At 37.4% G+C, this 22900-nt stretch overlaps 1 long non-coding RNA gene across 1 annotated transcript in view; it reads right to left on the reverse strand.

Annotated features, from left to right (window-relative positions):
* The window catches only part of LOC144246263 (uncharacterized), a 73784-nt gene extending 54599 nt beyond the window's left edge, over positions 1 to 19185 (reverse strand). The window contains exon 1 of the long non-coding RNA XR_013339937.1: positions 19160 to 19185. This is a non-coding gene — a long non-coding RNA (uncharacterized LOC144246263). The remainder of the gene's footprint in view (positions 1 to 19159) is intronic.
* Positions 19186 to 22900: the final 3715 nt, after the last annotated feature.

Consider the following 22900-nt stretch of genomic DNA (forward strand, 5'->3'; position numbering starts at 1 on the left):
TAAAATAATCCAGTTTTCATAGATGATATGTATTTATCCTTTGGGGAAAAAATAGCAATGCATTTTATGCCTTTTTTTTTTCTTTTAACACAATAGAAAAGAAAAGAAAGAAAAGAAGGATGAGGCAAATAAAGTTCAATGTAAATCAGCTGTCACCGCTCCTTATAACCCCAGCCTAATCTTTGAGGTGCTACTGCAGTTTCACATCTGGATGACTCCAATTCAAATTCCTACTGTTTAAAAAAAGACCAAGGAGACCAAAAGTGTCTGGATCCAGATCCACATCCATGGATGGATGTGTCCATGTCACTTGCACTGGAACATGGATACATCGCACATCACCCAGAGACTTGTCCAGAGGATCGAGGAAGGAGTGCACTTGGAGTCTTGCAGCATTTATTTTCTTCAAGCTTAATGAAGCCTGCTGCAACCAACAAAGAACCAATTCATTTTCTTAAGAGACCTTGCCTCTGGAAGGATGGTGTGCAGAGGCATAGATGAAGAAAATTTCACTGCTGTTAGAAACAAGTAATTCTCTGGAAAAAAAACCTTAATTTTGACTCTGACTCCTGCAATTTTAGTACACAGTTACAGGAGTCATGGAGAAGAAGGAGGAAGAAAGGATAGGCTTTTAATGAGAGCCTACACACAACAGCAACAAAGAAAACTCAGGAGGTGACCATGAGAACCCTCACTTACACCTATCACCACTGAAAGGGTTTTGTTTATGTTCTCCATTTAATTGTGCATCTAAGAGCCACATGGTAAAAAATTAAAATATTTCATATTATTGTTTTGTGCAGTGCATGCTCAACATTTGATACATGTTATTTCTTTGTTGGGAAGTGATAGCACAGTCATTGATTAATGTGAATTATTGCAAATAAAGGGAGAAAGCTTGTATATGTTTCAAAGTGCTATGGAAATGAATGTATTAAAAGTATTTTCCCTTTAGTTTAAGAGAAGCTATGGCAAAGGATATAATATATTATCCTGTAACTCTGAAAGTAATTTTCAACACACCACCTACACTAAAAGTATTAATAACTTCCCTAAGGTGAGTGTCATGCAGAACACAGATAAATGTTATTGCTGTTTTCAATTTTTAAGGCTTTTTAGACTTATTGCCTGAAATGTTTGCTTCTTATTTTCATGTCATTAATTTTGTATGTTTCTCACTGTCAGTGTGTATCAGGTAAAGAGTCCAAAACATTCTGAAGAACTTCTAAAGAATAGAATAGAATTTTCTATTTTAAGTTTATTTGAATCTTCAAATAATATATGCTTTGGTTTTAAATTAAATTTGGATTGTCTTCTTTTGCTAGAGTATGCCCCCAAGCCACAGAGTAAAAAAATGAAGAATTTATAACCTCAGTTAAATGTTGCTGACATCGAACTCTGAAAATTTTGTAGCATTCTTAATAATTAAAATATATTGTTTTATGCATTTTGAATGGATTAGAACAATCACTGCTCTTTTGCCTATAAATAGATATTAATAGATAACTAAAGAGTACAAATTTCTAGTGTAGCAAAACTACCTATCCTCATGATCCCGTGAATCTTAAAACCAGAATTAGATTTCATCTTTGAATCTTCTCACTGTTCTATGAATAAATTTCCCTACCTGGCTATTCTCATGATGACTTTCACTAGGAGAAACTTCCTTTCTGACTGGCATGAATTCTTAGCTTTCTGGTAATTACACTGACAAATTCTCTTTCTGTACATTCTGCTCTGGAATTGGAAGTGGTCTGGTCCTTCATTTACTTCTTTGCTGCCTCAATTAATCCAGCCTTCTGGAAATCTTAAACTTTATCACTGATCTCATCCACTCCTTAACCATCACATTATTGACCAGAGGCTCACTTAAGTGTGGAAGATACAATTTCCATATAAATTACCCTAAAGTGCTTCAGTAGCACTTTTAGGGCTACTTAACTCCAGCAATGTTTAATATGAATATAAAAAAAATAATATTTGTATCCTGCTTATGTGATTCCTTGCCAAGAGGAAAAGAAAGAAAATCTTTTGGATTACCTTACCATCTTAGATGTTGTCACAATTACGCAACATTAAAAACAAAAGAAAAACCCTTGATCAGTAGCACAAATTATGGCATTTCTACTATGGTTTAGATATTGCAAATGAGGTCATGTTCTCTTGTTCTCTTCACAAACTTGAAACATCTGGATGTTGCATAATAGCATGTGCAAGTTCAATCTCACATAGAAGAATGAGAAAAATGTATGCAAAAGTGGAACAGCACAGTGAAAAATGATGTCGTGGCTCACTAGATTAACAATGCTGATGGAACAGAAAACACTTCCCATGTATTTGAGACTCCAAGACCAATTCTACTCCCACTGCTTGTGTGGACCAGCCTTTCTTAGCAAGCCCATTCTTAAGACTTCCAAAAATTCATCACCTGAAGACCAAAGAATCGAAGCCGCTCAGCAGCAGCTTGGCAAAGATTATAAAATAACACTTCATGCTAGGGAATATCAAGCTGATGAATGGAAGCTCACAGACTAGAAGTATAGATGCTAAAGATGCTATAGTTTGCTAAATCAGGTTTCCTCATCACAGTTTGAACATTTTCAGGCTTGTTTTAGGTACCTTTCCTCCCAGGTCAGATAAACTACTCTCAGACAAGCCAGCAGTAGCTGAGGTCCATTTGCTCTATCTGATGAATATCTCTGAACTTTTCTGCAATAACACTTGCCTGTTTTCCTTGTCAAAATTCCTTCCTCTGCACTCTACTCTAGGATGACACATGATATCTACAGTTGCTCTTTGCCAGATTCAGTTGCATTGCAGCTAGGAGCTGCAGTGTGCTGATATCATTAATATAATAAATTATAGAATTACACAATGAAGTGCTTTAATTTCCCCCTTTGATCCCCTTCTCATAACCCTGTCCTATGCTCCACATTTACCCTTTAGCATTTGAAACCCCTTAATGACTTCAAAGAGCAGCATAACAAGGTAGGTTTTTCTCCTTCATAGCATGGTACCACTCTCTGTCCCAGATTAGAGGCCTTATTGGAGATCTCTTTCCATGTCATATGGAAAATGTAAATAGTCTCCTAATACACTTCATTGAGAAGGTCAAAACAGCTCATGTCACAGCAGATGAACTAAGCTGTTAGAATCAGGCTCTCAGAAATCACCCAAAACTGAGGTATTCAAGTGGACTTCATCTATGAAAGATTATCTTCTTTGACCCTCTGAAGCCTCTTCTGCATCCACTGTGCAGAGCACTAGTGTTCCATATCAGCTTTAAAGAGTACATAATTCACACCCATCCAACACTGCCAGGGTGGTGAAAGTGGATCTGGGTGCAAATTAAAACAAAGTTCCTTAGCTTCAGGTAATTTGACACTAGAATTGCTTAAATCAATATTTGAACATTATTTAAGCTTAATTTTGTATTAAGTATCAAGAAATACAGATTCACTTCAGAGGGCATGACACTATTTTCCTAGACATGGCCTCTGAGCCAGTTAAAAAAAATTAATACATACCCCCAGCTGAAATATTTCAGCATCTAAACCATATTTATTCTCTCTTGTACAATATGTAATGTTCCCTTTTAGTCACAGATATTCCCTTGATTTCAGAGGGCTCCAATTGAATGGTTGAAGTGAGGTACAGCAACTTGATGGGAGGTATTTGTTTGGCAGTACTCTCCATTAGACATGGACAGTCTGACCCTTTGGAACATCTGGCTGGAATTGCAAAGGTGATGAATGCCCAAAGTCCACCTGAACACTGTACACAGATCCTCTGTAAAAATCAAACAATTAGTAGATATTTGAAAACTCAGGAACTGCAAGAAATTAGCTGGTACTATATGCGCATACAGTTACAAGGAGAAAGCCCAAGAGCATAACTATTATTTGATGACAACCAAAAAGCTGAAGTTAAATTTCACCTTGCACCTGGCTGAACTTTATTTTGCAAAACCTATTATCTGAAGGGCCTAGTTTTTTCAGTTTTTCAGTTTTTCATTTTTTTTTTTATTCTTGCCAAATGAGAAAACAGCCAGAATTGTCAGCTTTCAGAGCAAGAAGAAAATCTCTTCCATTCTTGTGGGTGTCTGAGGTAGACGTAAGCAGTTATTGTTACTCATATTAATCTTTAACCATGGCTGTGGGCATGAGAGGAGATGTAGATCCTAATCTGTTTTTATGCTGTGTCCATAAATATATTTTAAAATCATACTACTGTTACCCCTTTATTACTTGTTCATAGTAATGCACGTCCAACCATTGATAAAGAATAGCCAGTGGCTTGGACCATTTGTCTACAGAAAAAAATAAAAAACCACCAAGCCTGGTGTGAGATATCTGGCCCTGTCATCTGGAAAACAGGGATGGTTTCTGCTCATGTCTTTGTCCCTTCTTTGACCCTCATGCCAGGCAGACTGAAGCAGTAAAAAACTTTACCTTTTCTCAGCAAGAGTATCAGGGCAACATAGAAGAGCATTGTTTTACTCTCCTCCTATAAGAACAGTTTGATTACATTTCTGTGTATGTGATTACATTTCTGAGCAATAAAAGGAAATTATGGCTCCTATTTTTGATGTCTGTGAAGAAAATCCCAGAGAGAGGACCAGGTTTGTGCCTACGTGTGCAATCTAGCCTGGTAAATATCAGAGGAGAACCCTTAAGGGATGGATGCCAAAAGGGAGGTTTCAGAAAGTATACGTAATTTCATAGAACATTTACGTACATTTAGACTGGGAGAACATTTTCAAAGGAATATACTGGAATAAGGGATAAATTCCACCTTCCATGCACAGTTTCATTTACTTTGAAGACAGCTGCTTCTCCAAATTTCCCAAGGATTGGGTCTGGACCAGTTCCAAGTGATAACTGTTAAAGCAGGAGGCCAGCACTAGACTGAGTATCCTTGTTGTGCTATTATCCAACCCCTCAAAGCCACTGGGATACACAGATAAGAAGCTGGCATGAATGAATCACCAAAGGAAAATTACAAGTCAAAGAAGAAATTGCATTTCAGACTCGTTGACTTTCCTTCTGGCTGAATGAAAAACACTACACCAGCAGGTGTGAGCAGCATGGAAAATGCTGTTAATTGAGCAATAGCAATGTTTGCTTTGCAAAGAGGCCCTGTGGCCTCCCATGCATGGCTGAGCCTCCTCATCTGCCCTTTGCCAAGCTTTGGTTTTGTCCTGTGCTGCAGGCTCTCAGCTTTCACAATAACACAGCACCAGAGTCAGAATTAAACACTGGCTTTGGCTGGATTAAAAGCAAACATACAGATGGCACAGCTTATATCACTTTTTGTAAAAAGACAGGAAAATCCTGCAGTTGACCTGCCTGGGGGAAGAAAGGCTCCTGTTCAAGCCAGAAATTGCTCCAAGCAGTCACACATCTCATTGAACACAGCAAAGGTACAATCCATGTATTTGAGACGATGGGGGATGAGAGATGCTCATGCTAGCTACAAACCTTCCATCTGCTGGGCAAAAAGGCCACGTTGCTGCTTCATTACTATGCTAGCAAGAGGGGACAGTTTAGCCACTTAGCCTGTTGCTGTTGAGATAAAGTCTCTGACTCCAAGACTATTCTGTCATTATTTTTGCACAGCTCCATCTCTTTTCTCTCAGCTAATCCAAACTATTGAAATGGTAAAGATAGATCACTGCTGGCAATAATCATCTCAGCTTGGATTGGTTTTGGTTTGGAGTTTTTTTGTTCTTTCTTTTCTTCCCTCTTTAGGACCACATGCTTGATTCTATTGTTCTCTAATAAAATAGAGTTTTAAAGAAATTGCAGGACTCCTGCATTGCCAGATAATTGCAATTTTCTTCAAATTAATAACCAGGTCCAAAGAGTACAATTAGGAATGAAAATTGTGGCAAAATAAATATTCCTGATTGTGTAGGTTTTTGTTAAATAACTGAGAAGAAATGTTAGAAAAAAAAAATTATTAGAAAGGAGCTGGAGTATTGGTTTTGCTTTGCAAAATCCACTACCACCAGGAAGCATTGCCTGTGCTGTGGGACTTGGAGTGGTATGGCACTATTCTCCTTGGTAATCTGGTCTTTTCTGTTCAAAACAGCTGTAGGATTTCTTTTGAACTGAATAACTTATTGTCCTAGTTTAGGGCAAATTCAGGGAAAACCTGCTGGAAGGAGCCCCCAGAAAACAGACCCCCACGGCCCCTCCCCACCCACCTGGTTTGGGAAAAACAAATTTCTCTGAGAAGTGGGAAAAGAACCTGTTTATTTAACAAACAAAGCACTCCCCAGCACCAAAGCAAATAGCAACACCAGATGACAACAAAACTCTTTCACCACTCTGAAGAGATGAACAAATCCAGAAAGTCTCTCCTGGGGGTGGTTGCCTGGGACTGGGCGCTGGGGATTGCTCTGGGCACTGGGGATGGCTGCTACAGATCACAAAATGCAGGCTCTGGGTGTTCCTCAGTGTTTCCAGGTCCCAGTCCGGAGCTGGTTGGATGGTATTCAGGAAGAGGAAAGGAAAAGAAACAGTCCAGGGAAAGAATTGGACTGCTTAGCTAAACTAACTAGGAAGCTAAGGCAAAAGCAGAAGCAAGCAAAGCAAGCAAGCAAGCACCAGCCTTTTCTAGACAGCAGACCATGGGGGAAGGTGAGCCGGCTGATAACAAGGCAAAACAAACCTTCACTTTCAGAGTCAGTTCTGAAAGCACAGAACATAATATCAAACATAAACAGAACACACGATTGGAGATACAAACACCATAATGTCACCCTAGGACACTTATATTCTGTGTTACAAGGTTGGCACCAAACTGATTCAGCACTCGATTTAGTGACGTGATAAGTACAAGGAAGGAAAGCCTATGTCACCTGTAGGCTGTTATCTACTCATTGCACATGTAGACACAAGGGACTGACTAAGAACAGAAAAATGATCTTTCAAATATATATTTACAGGTATATTATCCTTATTTTCAGGCGGTTTTGTTTGTAACATATACATACTGTATTGTAGTCTGGTTTGTTTGGATGATTGATTTTGTGGTTTTCAGCCACAGAATACCAGTTAACTGAGATGTGCTCACTAAATTCACATCAGAAATACCTGAGATTTTTATCTGTTAAATCTGTTCTTTACCTGCTCAGATGCAGGCAGAGAATGAAATTCACTCCCCTGGGCAGCAAGCTTTTCCATCTCTCCTCAGCTCTGCTATTGACTCCCACCTGACCAGGACACTTGATCAGCCCATGGATAAAACCTCCAGAATATCAGCAACAGGAATTCTCATCACCCCTATGGTGAGAACCCCTCAGAATGCCTGTTTCTGGACTGGCTGCAGACACCTGCCTTGGGTTCAGTTAGGATGGGCATCCTAACAAAATGACAGAGCAGCTTTTGACTCCTTCTACCTGATGTCCAGAGGCAGGAGAAGGATTAAATAGCAAAAAGATCTTGTTTCCCATCTGATATTTCCTGGCTGTAGCAGTTGAAGCACATTATATTCCAAAAGCTTCTCTAATTTAGACTCAATTTGTTATTGCAATGGATGAAAAAGGACACCCATTTGCACTTGACTTACAGTTAGCTACTTCTTCTCATATAGATAGCAATGGCTATTATTTTCTCCCACAAATTGTGATTTTCTATGGGAGACATTAACCCAAACACTTTATCTTTTTATGCTTTTGTATATTTCTTTTTCAAATCTTATCTAGAACTCAAAGAACTTGAAGGACATACTCCAGTAGAGAATATTAGAATTCTCCCAGGGCACTTTATTGTAATTATTGTTAGTACTGAGTATTTGGGTGCTTTATTCTGAATAATATTATATAAATTTAAATTGTTCTGTTATATTCCATACCTTGAACATCAAATAAGAGAAATGAGTTATTAAAAGAAAATATTCACTTCTGTTATTTGAATTGTAAGCCATTTTGTTAGAAAAACACCCTGTGACCAGGTATGTAGACTTTGATCTTTTCTGAAGTATCCAGTTCAGAACCTAGCATGGGTGAACATGTAGTCTATTCAATCAGACTGAATTATTTGGGCTTGTCTGCCTAAGGCAGCAGACTGAGAGTTGCTCTGTACTCGCTTTAGAAATGACCTGGCTTCAAGATGTACTCAAGCCAGAGAGCCAAGACTGAAGAAACTGAGTTGAACAGGTCCACCACTCTCGTTTTCACACTGATCTGATTAACAGAAGAGGGAAAGGAGAAGCAATCCCTGATATTTCTCACTGACTAGGAGATGTAAATCTGTTTTGTAGCTGAAAACATATGTTTTGTTGCTGTGCTTATCTTTTTGTGATACAGGTGAAAAATCAAATGAGGATTTTTTTTCTGTCAGTTTTAGATTCATATGTTTCTCAGCTCTGTGTCTCCTACCAGTTTCCACAGATGAAACCTGATCAGCCTACATGAAATTTCACAAGAGTAAATGCCAGATTCTGCACCTGGAATAGATGGAATAGATGAAATAGATAGATAAATAGATAGATAAATAGATAGATAGATAGATAGATAGATAGATAGATAGATGATAGACAGACAGACAGACAGATAGATAGATAGACAGATTAGATAGATAGATAGATAGATAGATAGATAGATAGATAGATAGATAGATGGATGGATGATAGATATATAGATAGAATAGCAGGCATAAGTATAAACTGGGGGAGGAGTGCCTGGAGAACAGCCCTGCAGAAAGGAATCTGGGGATGCTGGTAGATGGCAAACTTAATCTGAGTTAGCAGTGAGCCCTGGCAGCCAAGAGGCAAAGCTCATCGGGAGTGTCAGACCACATCATGCTTGTCAGTGTCTCAGAGGCATTTGGACAATGCCCTTTAAAATATTCTTTAATTTTTGGTCAGTCCTGAAGTGATCAGGCAGATGGATGAGAGTTGTAGGTCCCTTATGATTGAAATATTCCATTCTATTCCATTCCATTTTACGTCCTGAGTTTAGTATTGATGGACCTGACTGAGTCCAACTCTACTAAAGGCATAATGACTTTCTCTATTGATTTTCAACTGGACTTTATTAGAATATGAATTTAAGAAAAAAAAACAGCCTCTCACATGGTTTTGCTTTTTAAAGTCACTACCATAACTAGTTACTTAATTTAACCTGTCACAATATATACTCATGTCATAAAAAGCCCTTTGGCAGGTTTTTGTTTGTTTCAAAAATAGTTCAAAACCAGATACCATGTAAAGAAAAGTAACTTATTCTACCACATAATTCTTGTGTTTTTTCTACCAAAGGGAAGTAAAATTCAAATCTTGTGGAAAAGATACTATACTATATGTACAAAAAAGAAAAATTTTATTTTGTGAAGCTTAATATGACCAGAAGTTGATTCTGGACATAGAAAGTAAGCACTTCCTTCAAGTTATATATCAGATTTTCTTGATTATTTTGTACTGTCTAATTTAAAATGTCATTCTTCTGGGGAGTGGGAGGAGAAGGGAAGTTTGGACTATTTTATATGTAGCTTTATCATACATGGATTAGTTTGTTAGTTTGATCTAGATTATAGTTTATCCATGTTATCAGCTTTTTGCTAGAGATGTTTGTGCTTTCTCTGTCATGGTGACTTAAACATCCACCATACATTGCAGCAGCACACAGCACAAAATTCTTCACTAGTGATGAATGAAAAGAAGACTTTTTGTGTGGCAAATCAGAGCCATAAAGCAGCCTGACTAGCTCTGATTATCACTCAGCTAGCTGACTGATAAACAGTGTGTCCAAGAAATAAAGGCTTTAGTAAAAATAGTGCAAGTGCAAGCAGATAAAAAAAATAATCTTCCCAATATCCCATGCCCATTTTACTTTTACTACATGTTTTGCATATACACAAAGAAATAATCAAGCCTTTAATAATATATGAGAAAGAAAGAGAAAGACAAAAAGAGGAAGAGGAAGAGGAAGAGGAAGAGGAAGAGGAAGAGGAAGAGGAAGAGGAAGAGGAAGAGGAAGAGGAAGAGGAAGAGGAAGAGGAAGAGAGATTTTTGACAAAGCATTGTACAATCTTTTCCTTTTTTGAATTTCTTTCATGCTTCTGTGGAGAATGTTTACATTCAGTGACATTCAGAAGCTCTCAAGAGACAAAGAATTCAACTGCTTTGATTCAGATTTCACATGAAGCATGTCTATGTTTGTCAGCACAAAGGGGAAGGAATCATCTCCTTACAGCAACACAGTACTCAATTATAAAATAACACAGTAATGCTCCAGCCTGGGACACATTAATGAATAATGAAAAAGCAAATGAAATCCAAGAAATACAGAGTTTTCATACTGGGTTATCTATATGGGATTGCCAATAATCCAGGAAATGTTAAGGAAAATCAATGCTAAATGCCAAATTACATAAAAATTTAATGGCTTCTGCACTACGTTGTTGTCCACTGCAGTAAAACAAATCAGATATGGCAATACATAACCCTATTAACTATACCAGAAGAACTTTGTGTTCAGTTATCTGCAGTGAGATTTATTTTAATGAGGTGTTTCCCTCTTCTGCCTATTAAATGTTTACAGACTCATAAAGATGTAAAGTCAGTAGCAAGAGACATCAGTAGAAGACCAAATTATTCACTAGTTCAATGCCTTGCCTAATAACAGAGACATAAAACACTGAAATGTGACTTCAGCAGGTAGAGGGGGAAATATGGCCCTGTTTCTGCTGTCCTGCTTTCTCCCAACACTATCCGGGGCTGTCTGCACACTATTTCACGGCTCCCCTCAGCATGGATAGTGGCATGCCTGCACTAGAACTTGTTAAAGGGCAACAATTCAGATTAGCAGCTCAAGGACTGCACCTCTGAGATCTGCAAGAGCCAAGCATTCTGACCCATCCATTCATACTGCCCATATTGTCCCATACTTCCATCTTCTCTTTACCAAACCATTTCAGGTCTGCTGAGTAGGACTGAGCCTCATCCTTCAGGGAATCGTCACCTTTCCATCTCAAAATGGCTGTACTCTGCCTTTGGATTGTGGCCACTTCTAAGAGTTGTTTTTCATTGGAACTTAATGACAGGTGCTAAAGCTGTGTTTGCATCAGTGAGAGAAACTCTCACATTCTCATGTGCTTGATTCTTGGGCAGCTGTCAACAGTGGAGAAACCTCAGTGAGGATGTCAGAGGTATCAGGAAGATGTTTTAGCTATTAAGATCTGATTTGTGTCACTGGATGAGTGAGAAGATCCTCAAGGCCATATTTTTAAAGTCAAATAAATTTAAAAAAAATTAACTGAAGAAAGGGAGAGGACCTCTATAGAAATGTAGTATATGCATAATGTATTTTGAAATTAAACAAACCATGTATGAGAGATGTAAATCAATGAGATTAGAGCATTAATTTTTGTTTTACTTTATTGCTGTGAGCAAGAAATCCCACTGGTGTATTGAACTCCATTAAAGAAAAGTTTTCTGAAAAAATCTGGAAGACTGTTCAGTGAATATATCAAGACTAATTATTTATAATTAAGCAGCTAGACAAGAACATGAGTTTGTATACAAACATAGCTAGAGAAATATGTTGCTCTGATGTATGGACTCTGTGCATACAAGATGAGAAAATGTTCAAACTTAATAGGAATTAGGTTGAGAAATTAAGGCTACAGTCAAATACTTAAAATAAACTACATGTAACAGTACAAAATGTGTAGTTGAAGGGCAGCTGGGGTCAGATAACCACAGAATATGTAGATTGTACATATTAAAGCTAGCAAATATTCCAAATTCAGTTACATACATAACAAAATTAGAATCAGTGGGAAAAAGAATGACTAGAAGCATATAGTGTATTTCTGAGGAGACCAGGCAGAAAATGGGAAGAGGAGCAGTGAAAAAGTGTGGGTAGATATGGCAGAAAATGGACATAAAGTGTAAAATCAAACAGACCACAAAGGGGGCTGGACTTTCTGATGGCACAGGTGCCAATATCTGCGGCCAGCTGCTCTTGCAGACCCAAGCCCAGTGGGATGGCAGAGACACCCCCAAGGTACAGTCCCCTGGACTCTCCATCAGGGCCTGTGCCTGGGAGGTTGGGTGTTGGGGATGGAGCAAAGATGGACAGAATTGCATTATAACACTAAATTAAGTGAGGAGAATAGTAGAATTGTATTGTAACAGCAGCTGTGAGCTATTGGAAATATTTAAGAGTGATAAATAAAAGTTTCATAATTGTCTATAATAATGTGCAAAATAACATAATTGTAAATTGTTTACAGCAGTGTTATTCTATTATTTGAATAGGTTATTGGCTTTTTGATTTTTTTCTTCTTAGCAGTTTGCTGCTAAATCAATAAATATTATTGATTCTTGTACCAAGCATTCTGAAGGGGGGTGTTGGACTGTGAGGTACCAGTTACCCCATTATTCTCCTTTGCACAGTGGGTTCCTCAATTTTAGAAGAGGAAAGGAGCAGCCCTTCACACAATCTCACATTCTTCCTATGCTGCAGCTCCAAATTCAGGTGTCTCTTGTGTAACTTAACTGCAGGGAGGAGAAATCTGATTTCAGCATTCAATCTAATTTCAGGAGACCTGCTTTATCTCACTCCCTGGTTCCAGGCTGCTGTGCCTAAACCAAAAGTTTGGCAGTACTCAATGCACTCTCTCTCTTCCCTCAGATATATGTGGTCTGTGACACTCTAGTGAACACAACTTATGAGCTGCTGATAGGAGGAAATCTACCTGCGTGGAACATTGAATAGTTTTGAATTAGCATATTTATTTAAATGGATTTTAAATTCAAAAGAGAAAATAAATTTAGACAAAAAGTTTCTCAAAATGTTATTTCCACTTTGTATTAGCTCATATTTTTGATTTCACAATGACACAGTTACTTCTTCAAACCTGTTTTTAAAGACATCTTTCCAAAGAAATAAGTAATCTTTATTTTCAATAGACTTGTCTCAAAAGTCAGCCAAGATGAGGGGGGAAAGGGGCGTATAATCTTTCTGTGGACATTTTCTGTGTGGGTTCTGTCATTTTGAAAGATGAGAAGAAAATTGATCCAACATTACTCACTCTAATTTTGGCAAATTCTAAATTATAGTTAGTAAATGTAGGAACTATCACTCATAACTAAAACGGACATTTCATCATTTATTTTTCTCACTGAATATTTTTCAAGATATGTAGGAATGATGGGCTTGAGTATCACCTCAGTTATAATCAGAATTTAAAAGTTCTTCAAAGTTAGTGCAAGTAAGAACTTACTGCAAACAAGAACTTACTGCAAAGAAATGTGATTAATAGCATGTAAATTATTATTTAGAAAGAAAGGTTAGTTTCTGAAAAGAAAAATATTAAAACATTCTAAGAGCCATAGAATCGTCTGGCTTTTAAAAAATAGCATCCTTACAAGCTGGAGTTATTTTGTTACCATGTAATTTTAATTTCACTTGTATTTTCAGTCTGGGTCATTGAAATAGATTATAAGAAGTTTCATAATGCTCACCTTGGTTGGCAAAACTACATCTCCCTGACAGGACATCTAAAATGCTCCCTTTCAAAATTTCAACAGCTTCCAGGAGCAAATGTTTTTGAAAGCAGAAAATTGTTTTAAAAGTCTGTAAAGGCGTTACTTCCAGTGTTTCTGAAATTAAAGTGTGAAGACTTCTTTTATGTCTGATTATTGCCATTACTATTTTCACAGACCGCCTCATGATTCCCTACACATTTATTCTCTTTGGATCCAGCCCAATCTGCCATACAGCTTGATATCTGTACTGTCAGAAATAAAAATTCCAAGAGTATAAGTTCAGCGCTAAAAAAGTCACCTTAAGTCCTCATTTAAAAAAAAAAAAAATATTAAATTATTCAATCCCTTTAGAATAAATGTTTAAGTAATTTCTTACATTTATTCACTGCCTCCTCACACCTACATCAAATAGAGATTTACCAAAATTATTTTCACTTCTAGAACTCTGTGGAAGTGCAATCTAACACAAAAGTTTCTGGAGACATTGAGAGAGAATGAGGCACTGACTAAAGGTGAAACAGGCATTTCTTTCCCCATTCAAAGTCTAGGTGTTTTTATCAAATTACAGGAACATTTCACATAATTATCTCGTGCTTCATAGTTTTCTCTTCTGCTTTTTAAGCTACTGGTTTATCTTTTTTATTTCCCCCTCCCACTACCCTTTTAAATTATAACTTTGATTTTCTCTTCCTGATTTATCATGCTTGTTTTCCCTCCTTCTTTGCCCCATTTTTGAACTGTTAGTTAAGGATCTGTATTCTGAGTCTTTGGTTTACAGTTCCGGTGGAATTATTGCTGTTGTGTAAATTTGAGTGCTGTGATATACAAGTAGCAATTCATATTGCTCTTCCTACTGTTGCTGTGCTTTCCTGATAATGAAAAAATCACTTTTGAAGCCCTTGAAGCCCCACTTATCATTTGCTAATGGGAACTCCATAAATGAGAATTGGAAGATTTGTCAGTGTTGAAGCATAAAATAAAATATTTTATTCAGGTAATTAAAATATTCCCACAGCATCTTTCAATATTGCTGTTGCTGATAATGGAAAGAACCCAAATATAATTCAGAGGTTTTTTTACTTAGTCTAGAGCTGGGCTTTCTTGTCAGAGGGATATGTAGTTATGACTACTCATCTGAAATTTAAGAAGAGTTCTTTGAGATTCCTTAAATGGAAAATATCTGTGGCTATGAGTACCTACAACTGAGTAGGATACAGCCCTCTGCTGAAGAGCTGAAATTTGTCATAACTTTAATGTCCTTCATCAGGAAGTTTAGTTTAACTCTCTGCCAAGTGGAAGTCAGACAAGTAGCAAAATATGACCTCATCCTGTTGGAAAAATTTGTCAATAATAGCTGTAGAAAGAAGCAACCTAAAAAAGTAATTTAAAATTGCAATAGGGAGGTGCTGTATGGACCTGTAGAAAATGAAACCTCTTTTCTGCAAGAAGTTGTCGAGAAGTTATTCATGCCAGGTTTTTTTCCACCACGTTTTCTTCTGTCTACAGTTAAAATTTTTAAGCTTCTAGCCAGGCAATTGACATAAGTTTCTAAGGAATTATTTTGGCTGTGTTTACTGCCACCAGCTTCTTTAACTACTTTTTCATTAAACAAACATTACCCTTCTCTCTATAAGTTATTTCATTTGCGAGTTGCTTGACTGCATGGCAAATAATTTTAAACCAGTATTAAACCAGTATTTTAAACAGTCACTAAAACTTACACTTATCATTCCTTTCTCTACTGGTCTAATCACTTCTAAAGTTTCCAGATAATTTCATTCCTTTCTCACTGCCTTATTCTGACTGATTAGCAATCCTTCTATCATTTTGTGTCCTCTGTTTAAACCCTGGTACAAAAAATTTTCCACTGAACTCAGATCTTCAGAGCAATATTTACATTTTTTCACTAACAGCTGCTATTGGTTATACAATTCTTTATCTGCTGTCAGTTCTCCAACCTTGTCAATCTAAAATATTCCCATACACATTCTGATATTCACTGCTAATTTACTGGTGCCACCTTGTCCTTCTGCAAAATCAGATTTCTCCAGCATTGCATCTGACAAACAGTCCCTGATACACCTGACAACACTCTTCAACAACTTGTATGTCTCCTCTTGTTATATAAATGTGTCCAATCACAAAAAACCCCAAACCATATTGACTCTTCTATTCATGGAAATACAATTCTAGACTTTCTTTAGAGTTCCTGACTAACATGTTATTAACATGGTTGGAAACAGCAACAGTTTTGACTTGAATAGCCAACCAGGAAGTGCAAATAAAAAGCAATGAATAATCACGAGTCAAAGTAAACAATAGGTGAAAAACTTGAAGGTTGAAATGTGTTTACATAAACTGAATTGACTGAATTATTACCATTGACAAATTCTTTATCAAAATAGAAAACAGGAATTCATAGAAAGAACTAACTGCATCAAAGAAATTACTCCTAGAAAATAATCCAGCTGTGAAATTTATTGTTGACTAATGCATTATAATGCCCATGGAGAAAATCTTAACTACTCACACCTTCTTGGGTTCTTTGGAAAAAACGTAAAAAACAGAAAATGAATGTAATACCACATCTGATATCCTAGTGAACTTGCTATTCAGTGTACAGCATAAGTAGTAAATAAAATTATTATAATGAATCAAATGTAAATGAAATTGTTAGGATGCATGAAGAATGAATAGGAAATGAATGTTGGGAAGTTCATAACGTCACAGTACAAATTGCCTGTGAGACATCACTTGACATTTTTCATTCAGTTTCATCATATCTCAGAAAAGATATTGCTGAAGGTGAAGGGTGGAAAGAGGACTGACAAAATATTATGCATAATACATAATGAAAACACAGTGATTTCCACAGAAGGAGAGATTTGAAAGATTTGGTCTGTTCTGTTAAGTGAAGACTTGACTGAAAGTGGGCATTTCAGGATACTAGCAGAAATTTCTAGTGAACATGCAGAAAATGTAAAACAGATCTCCAGCACCTACGTTCCTCATATATCAAGAGGAAAGAGAGGGAGTTCAATAAAACAATATACCAGCTGAAGCTGATCAATAAAAATACTTTTTACATAACTATGGCTGAGGTACAGAGCCCACTGACACAAAATAATTGCAAGAATAAACTTAGCAGTGTTTATAAAAGTCAATAGATCTTATGTTGTACAGGTTAGAGAAATACAGGAGGCATATAATCCTCATCCCTCATCATATATGTGAATTACCAGTTGAGAAGTAACAGCAAGACATTACTCAAATAGATCAGTGATTCATTCTATGTTGGAAAAATGGAAAATAACTTGACTTCCACTCTTGCTCTGGCTACCTAGCTCTAGGGAGACAATCCAGAACGAAAGCAGGTGGATTACTGCATGCAAAAAGGGAAGCAAGGGCTCAGGAAGTAATTGATTTCAATGAATCCCCTCCAATCTAATGGCAAGCTAAGCACATTGATATACAGACCCTGGGAAAACCAAATCTCTTTACCAAAAAGAATACCAAATTATGCCTGTGACAAAGGTCCATATTGTATAATTTGAATCAGACATTTTTAGTCATCTCTATTATGCACAGTTACAGGACAAAAGTACAGGACAAGACTATGTTTTTAGCAACACAGCTTTTTATCTAAGGGACAAAATATTTGTTGTCTTTAAAAAGTAACCTCAGATTTGATACATTCTCCTTGAAAAGGCATGTGTGGGATGCCTAATGCTGACAGTTTTTCCAACTTATGTCTTTTGCATATATTTTCCAAATTATCTAGTTATTTTTATATTAGCACTATGACAATCTTTCTACTATATCCATTTCTTTGACAGGAAGAAAATTTTGATTTGACTTTGAAAGGCAATCACTTTCATTTCTTCCTTTTTTTCCCCCCTTATGGGTAGTTGTCTTTTTTCCAGAATTGCTTCTAACATGAAAACATCTATTGCCAGTTGTATAATCTCCAGGTGATGGTTTACCTGGTAATTTATAGGCATCTAACAGATGTTTACATATAATATGAAACTAATATGCATATATTTTTACTTCATTAGTATATATCTAATTTTTAGAAAAAATATATTATCTGAAGAAGGTGGTAGTCTTTCTTTGCATGGACACATAGGGTACACCTTCTGAACTTGACCCAAGACACTGATGTCTATGTAAAAAATTCAGTTTAATACAGTAAGCCCTGACTGACTCATGGTTGTGTTGGCTGAAGAAAAAATGTTTCAAAGATTGAGAGGTGCCAGAGCCCAAATTTTAGTTCACTACCTTAGAAGGAATTTATAGATCTTCTTAACTCTGTGACTGCTCCAAAGGGAGCTGAACCCATTTGATTTTTTATTCACAAGGTTGAATTCTTATATAAAAACAACAGTACTGCAAATTGATAAGGCAGATTTTCAAATGCAGTCAGTGTTTATAGTCCTCTCAAAATATCAGAAATTTGTGGAGACTAATGCTGCCCAGTTAACTGCTGGCCTACACATCTATGAAAGGTTTCTGTGTTCACTGGTCTGTTGCATTTTTTCAAATGAAACAAAAAAGAGAGAACTGCATCTCAAACATTTATTTCAAACTGCATCTGACAGACCAGGGAAAACAGATACATATATATTGGCATCAAAAATGCAAATTAAGCTTCTAAACAAAGGTTTATTTCTAAGATTTCTTTCTCTTTTTAAAAAATGAAAAGATACACAGCACTAGTATTCAAATTCGAAGTGAAATGTCTATGTTCAGGATGAAGAAAGGCTTTTTTGTTCATATTTCTATCTGTAAAACCATTATTTTCTTTTTTCTTCCTTTTTTTTTATTTTGAGTATAGATAAACAACACATTTGAGGTTAACTTGAAACAATTCTTCTTTTCTCCTATTTTTTCAGATTTGACAGTAAGCTGGAAAACCAATAATTTACACAGCTCTCCTCGATGACCTAGACTTCTGTGATTCATCACTCCTTGCTCAAGTTTCATTAGCTGTTGTCTAAGTGCTCATTATCTTTTGGAGATGCATATTTTATTCTTTGCTTCATCTTCCTTAAGGAAAGAAATTATTTGCTCATTTATAGCACAATTGTATTAAAAAGCCTTGCTGCATACCTGGAGCAAATCTTTCAAGAGCTAAGTAAACATGAAAGCAGAAAACAAATTATTCAGAATGATTAAGAGTCTTAGGAGTTCTTAATTCTCATTTAAAATAATGTCTTCAATTATCAATACTATGATTAGAAGTTCTGTCTGTAGTAAAATCTGCAAATTTTGAACACAGTCATTATTTCTTATCTTACAAAAATAACACAAAAGCACACAGCTACAACTTTCAATAGAGTTAATTGGTTATGTTTGTTATTCTCTGTAGTCCAGAAACCTTTGTTTTTATTACAAATACTGTTCTGGGAATTAATTTCCCTCTGACATTGAGTGATTCTTAATAACTAATAATTTGAGATTGCTGTTATTATCAGTCTGAGATATTCCTGTTTAAGGGACTGGAAATTCTGTGCACTTTGCCTTGAAATCTCCCCTGAAATCCAACTGTGGGATGAAAGAGAAAGAAGCAGAGCTTGAAGCCTGCAGGTGTTGAGCAGGAAGCTGGAGGGAGGGTCATAACCAACGTTTTGTTCTGTTTCGTGCATTTTCTCACCAGAATTCCTGCTCCTGCACAGCAGAGCTCAAAGTGTGCTCATTTTACAAATTCCCTGCGGGGAGAGGACAAAATTTTAGGGAGACAGCAGCTTGGATATATTCAGTCCCTTAATTTTAAAGGAGATTAAAGAAAAAGGATCAAAGGGCCTAAATGGTGTTCATAGGGATGTGGCACTAGGGGTGGGGAGCAACTGTACCATAAAATAATTTCCCTCACAAGCATAAGACAAATTGAGCACCAGTTCCACTTTTCCCCGTGTACCATAAGGCACAGGTTGCTTATTAGCACAGGGTAACAAACTGAGTGTTGTAGTCACCTGCTAATCAAAAACTGCTGAGGGAAGAGAGCAAAGAGCTTAAGGGCACTGTCAGTGTTTGATGCACTCCCACCAGCAGAGAACTTGTCAAAGGTCCAGACTCCCTCTGAAACCTTTCAAAAGGGACTGACACCTTTCAAAGCAAAACAGCCACACTGCATTTCAAAATAAAACATCTCTTTCTCCTCTCCAATCCATTTCCTAGAGCTGTGGCTGTCAATCTGCTCTGGTGAAAGAAATCAATCCCACCACCAGGTCACCCAAGGAGCCTGGAAATTGGCAAATTTCAAGTGATGCATTTCATTTTGGCATTATCACAATTGTAACCATGGTATTTGCTACATATTCCCAGGGCCTGCTACCAAAACAGTGCAAAGAACTACAAGCACTGTAGTGCTTGTAGCAGGTATTAAATGTGTGTCTGTGGTATATGCCATGGGAATACATCATCCTTGTAAAACACTATGGATTAAAATTTTACATCTTTGTTTATTTGTGATAATGTGTGGCTGCTTGATGACCTGTAAATGCAGCCAAAGTTTAAAGATGCTTCTTTGGATGGTATTGGAAGATGTATGTGGACTTATAGGAAGATTCTGACACTACAGCTGATTCCAGACAGATGTCTGGAATTACTTGCTTTATATTTCCAGACAGTTTTGTGGGAGGCTTAATATCATAAAGACACCAAGCACTGTGATGACAAAAAAAAAAAAAAAAAAAAAAAAAAAAAAAAGAAGAAAAATAGTCCAAGAATTTTTTCTGATTAAAATAAACTTCCCTCTTTTCTTTGGGACGTTAATGTATTGAAAGTGGTCCTTTTTTGTTTTCCTAAACAGAGTTTCCTTATGCTATGTACAAAACATATGCTATTATATATATTTTATTTTAACGCATTCTTTTAGCTCTCTCCAAAGCTCACTCAGTGATTTTTCTAGATATGTTGTAAGACTACAGCCAATTTCCCCATAGCCCTGATATATGTTTCATGAACTTACATTATTAACTGTGAAAAGCCACAGAAAGATTTACTGATCACATAGACAGTGAGAAATTTGTCTGTGTAAAAAACGTGCTGAGACAAGCAAGCACAGGAACCACCTTTCACAGAAGATGAGATAACAGGTGGGGAAAGACCTGGAAAAACTCAATATTTCTGTTGTCAAGTCTTGGGCCAGTTCCCAGACTTTTCAAAGCCATGCAGAATATTCATAGCAGAATTAAAGGCAGTTGTTTCTTACCCCTTTAAGTGTGGGGTGTTTTGGATGCCTTGAGACTCCTCAAAAATAAAAATCCTTTTCACCAGAGAAGACTAACACTTGTGCACAATTTGATGTTTCTCTGATTGACCATCATCAAAAAAACTCTGTGTATTACTAGGTTTGGTACTTAGTTCATTGAGATTGCTCACAAGGATGCAGGCACTTCTAATTGCTCCTCTTTCCTTGCCTGTCTGAATGTTTTCCATGTACTGTGAGACACAGAGGAGGGAAAGGAAGAACAACTAGGTGAGATCACAATTTCCAGCTGTTTCTTTCTGATACCATTACTGAAACAAGATTCTGTTGCAATTATGTAACTTGGGAATAGAGGATGCTCTCACATTTTAGTTTAAAATGCTTATTTACTTGCTTTATATTTCAACCTCCCAAATACTGGGATTTTATGTGGAGCAAAGATAAAGCTCAACGCTGGCTTTGGTTCACAGAGGACCCTGTCAGGTACCACACATGATACTTGCCAGCCCAAGGACTATTCTGCTGCCACAGCAAAAAGCATCTCCAAGAGAGTGAGGAAAGATACAGTGGGATATAAAGTGTATAGTTCCTTCTCCTAAAAACTCCTGCATTGTTGGCTTTGCTGCAGCCAAAGCTTTTTCCTATCCACAAAAGCTGTTCCCTGACTTGGCTGTCACCTGTAATTTATATTACAGGAAAGTTAACAGCACACTATTGACTCCTTGTCCCTCATCAATATTCAGGAGCCACTGATAAACACTCAGCAGTGCTACCTCAGTTCTAACTCCATTTCTTGTTCCATCTGTACAACTATGTCTTTGCTTTACATTTATTTTCATAAATAACAATTTGCTTTACTTTTATTTTCACTCATGCCTGTCTTCCAACAGCAGCTGCTGTTGAGACTCAGGAAGGCAGAATATTCTCCAAGCCTGTGTAAAGTCTGGTATCTCTAGGTGCCATCCCACTGCAGTCCCCTGCAGCTTAATCCTAACCTGGCAGACAAATTTCCTTTACCTAAGAGAAGTCCTTACTTGCTGAGCCAGCTGATGGGCAGGAAAATAAAATCATCTCCTAAAGAAACTACAGCCACTGCACAGGCACAATGTCAGTGTTACTGACAGAGGGGCAGATATTGCTGCATGGAAAACCAGCTCATCTGTGTTGGACAATACTCTTTTCCTGCCCCAGATATGGGGTAACTGAGAGGTGTTTTAAAAACTTTTATTCCATTTTCAGTCTCATGAGAAGAGTGAGACAATACAGATGTTAGAATTCACACCATCACAATCAGAAGCCGACTATTTCCTAATTACAAAACACTAGAAGCATTTCTTGGCATATCAGCTTTTTGCCATGCCATGCTGTAGATGCCTTAAAGGCAATCATCTAAAACTACCTCTCGTAGGTCAATGCATCTTCCATAGTTCTATTTCTCCAAAATATCTAGTCTTATTTACAAGGTCATCCTTTGAAACTGTTATCTAGCTCCATTTCTCTCTCAACAATATCCGTTCTCTTCCATGGCATTTCTAAGTCAGCATTTTTATCTCAAAGTCTGCATATAGATTCATGCTGTGTGGGCCTTCTGTCAGGCCCTGAGAACTCTCTGCAAATCCATCTCCCACAATCTGCACAGCCCATTGCATCTTCCTGAGAAGCACAGATCCAAGCTAAGGTGCTCGTTTCCCTTTTCTTTGACACTTGGTGCTCCTGCAGTTCCTTCCACAGGGGGCAATCAGGGGCACCCTAGAGGATATGGGATTGTGATCATCTTGGACCTCTTGTGAGGGCAAGGTACCACCTAACTGCAAAGTCTTACAGCTTAGCATAGATTTACTCAGTCCCTGCTGAAAGACTTGACAGAGTGAGACAGGCACATGGCATTCAGAGCAGCATTGATTACAGCTTTACTGCATCCTTCTGTCCAGAGGCATCAGTCACTTCCACAAGACAGCATCATGCAAAGGCCGTGGGTCCTGCTGCTCAGCAGTGCTGTGCCCCGAGTGGTGACACCCTGAGCTCTGTCACTGCAGCCCATGACACATTCACGGTCACTTACCCCTCATCAGTGCCTCTGCAGCCATGGGAGGTGTTGTGCCTGTAATCCCTACAGAATAATAAAGTCTGACAGGCCAGGCACTGCCAGCCTGTTATGGACACCCTGAGCAAGGCACAGGTCAC

Source organism: Lonchura striata, chromosome 5 (assembly GCF_046129695.1).
Source record: "Lonchura striata isolate bLonStr1 chromosome 5, bLonStr1.mat, whole genome shotgun sequence".
Lineage (NCBI taxonomy): Eukaryota > Metazoa > Chordata > Aves > Passeriformes > Estrildidae > Lonchura > Lonchura striata.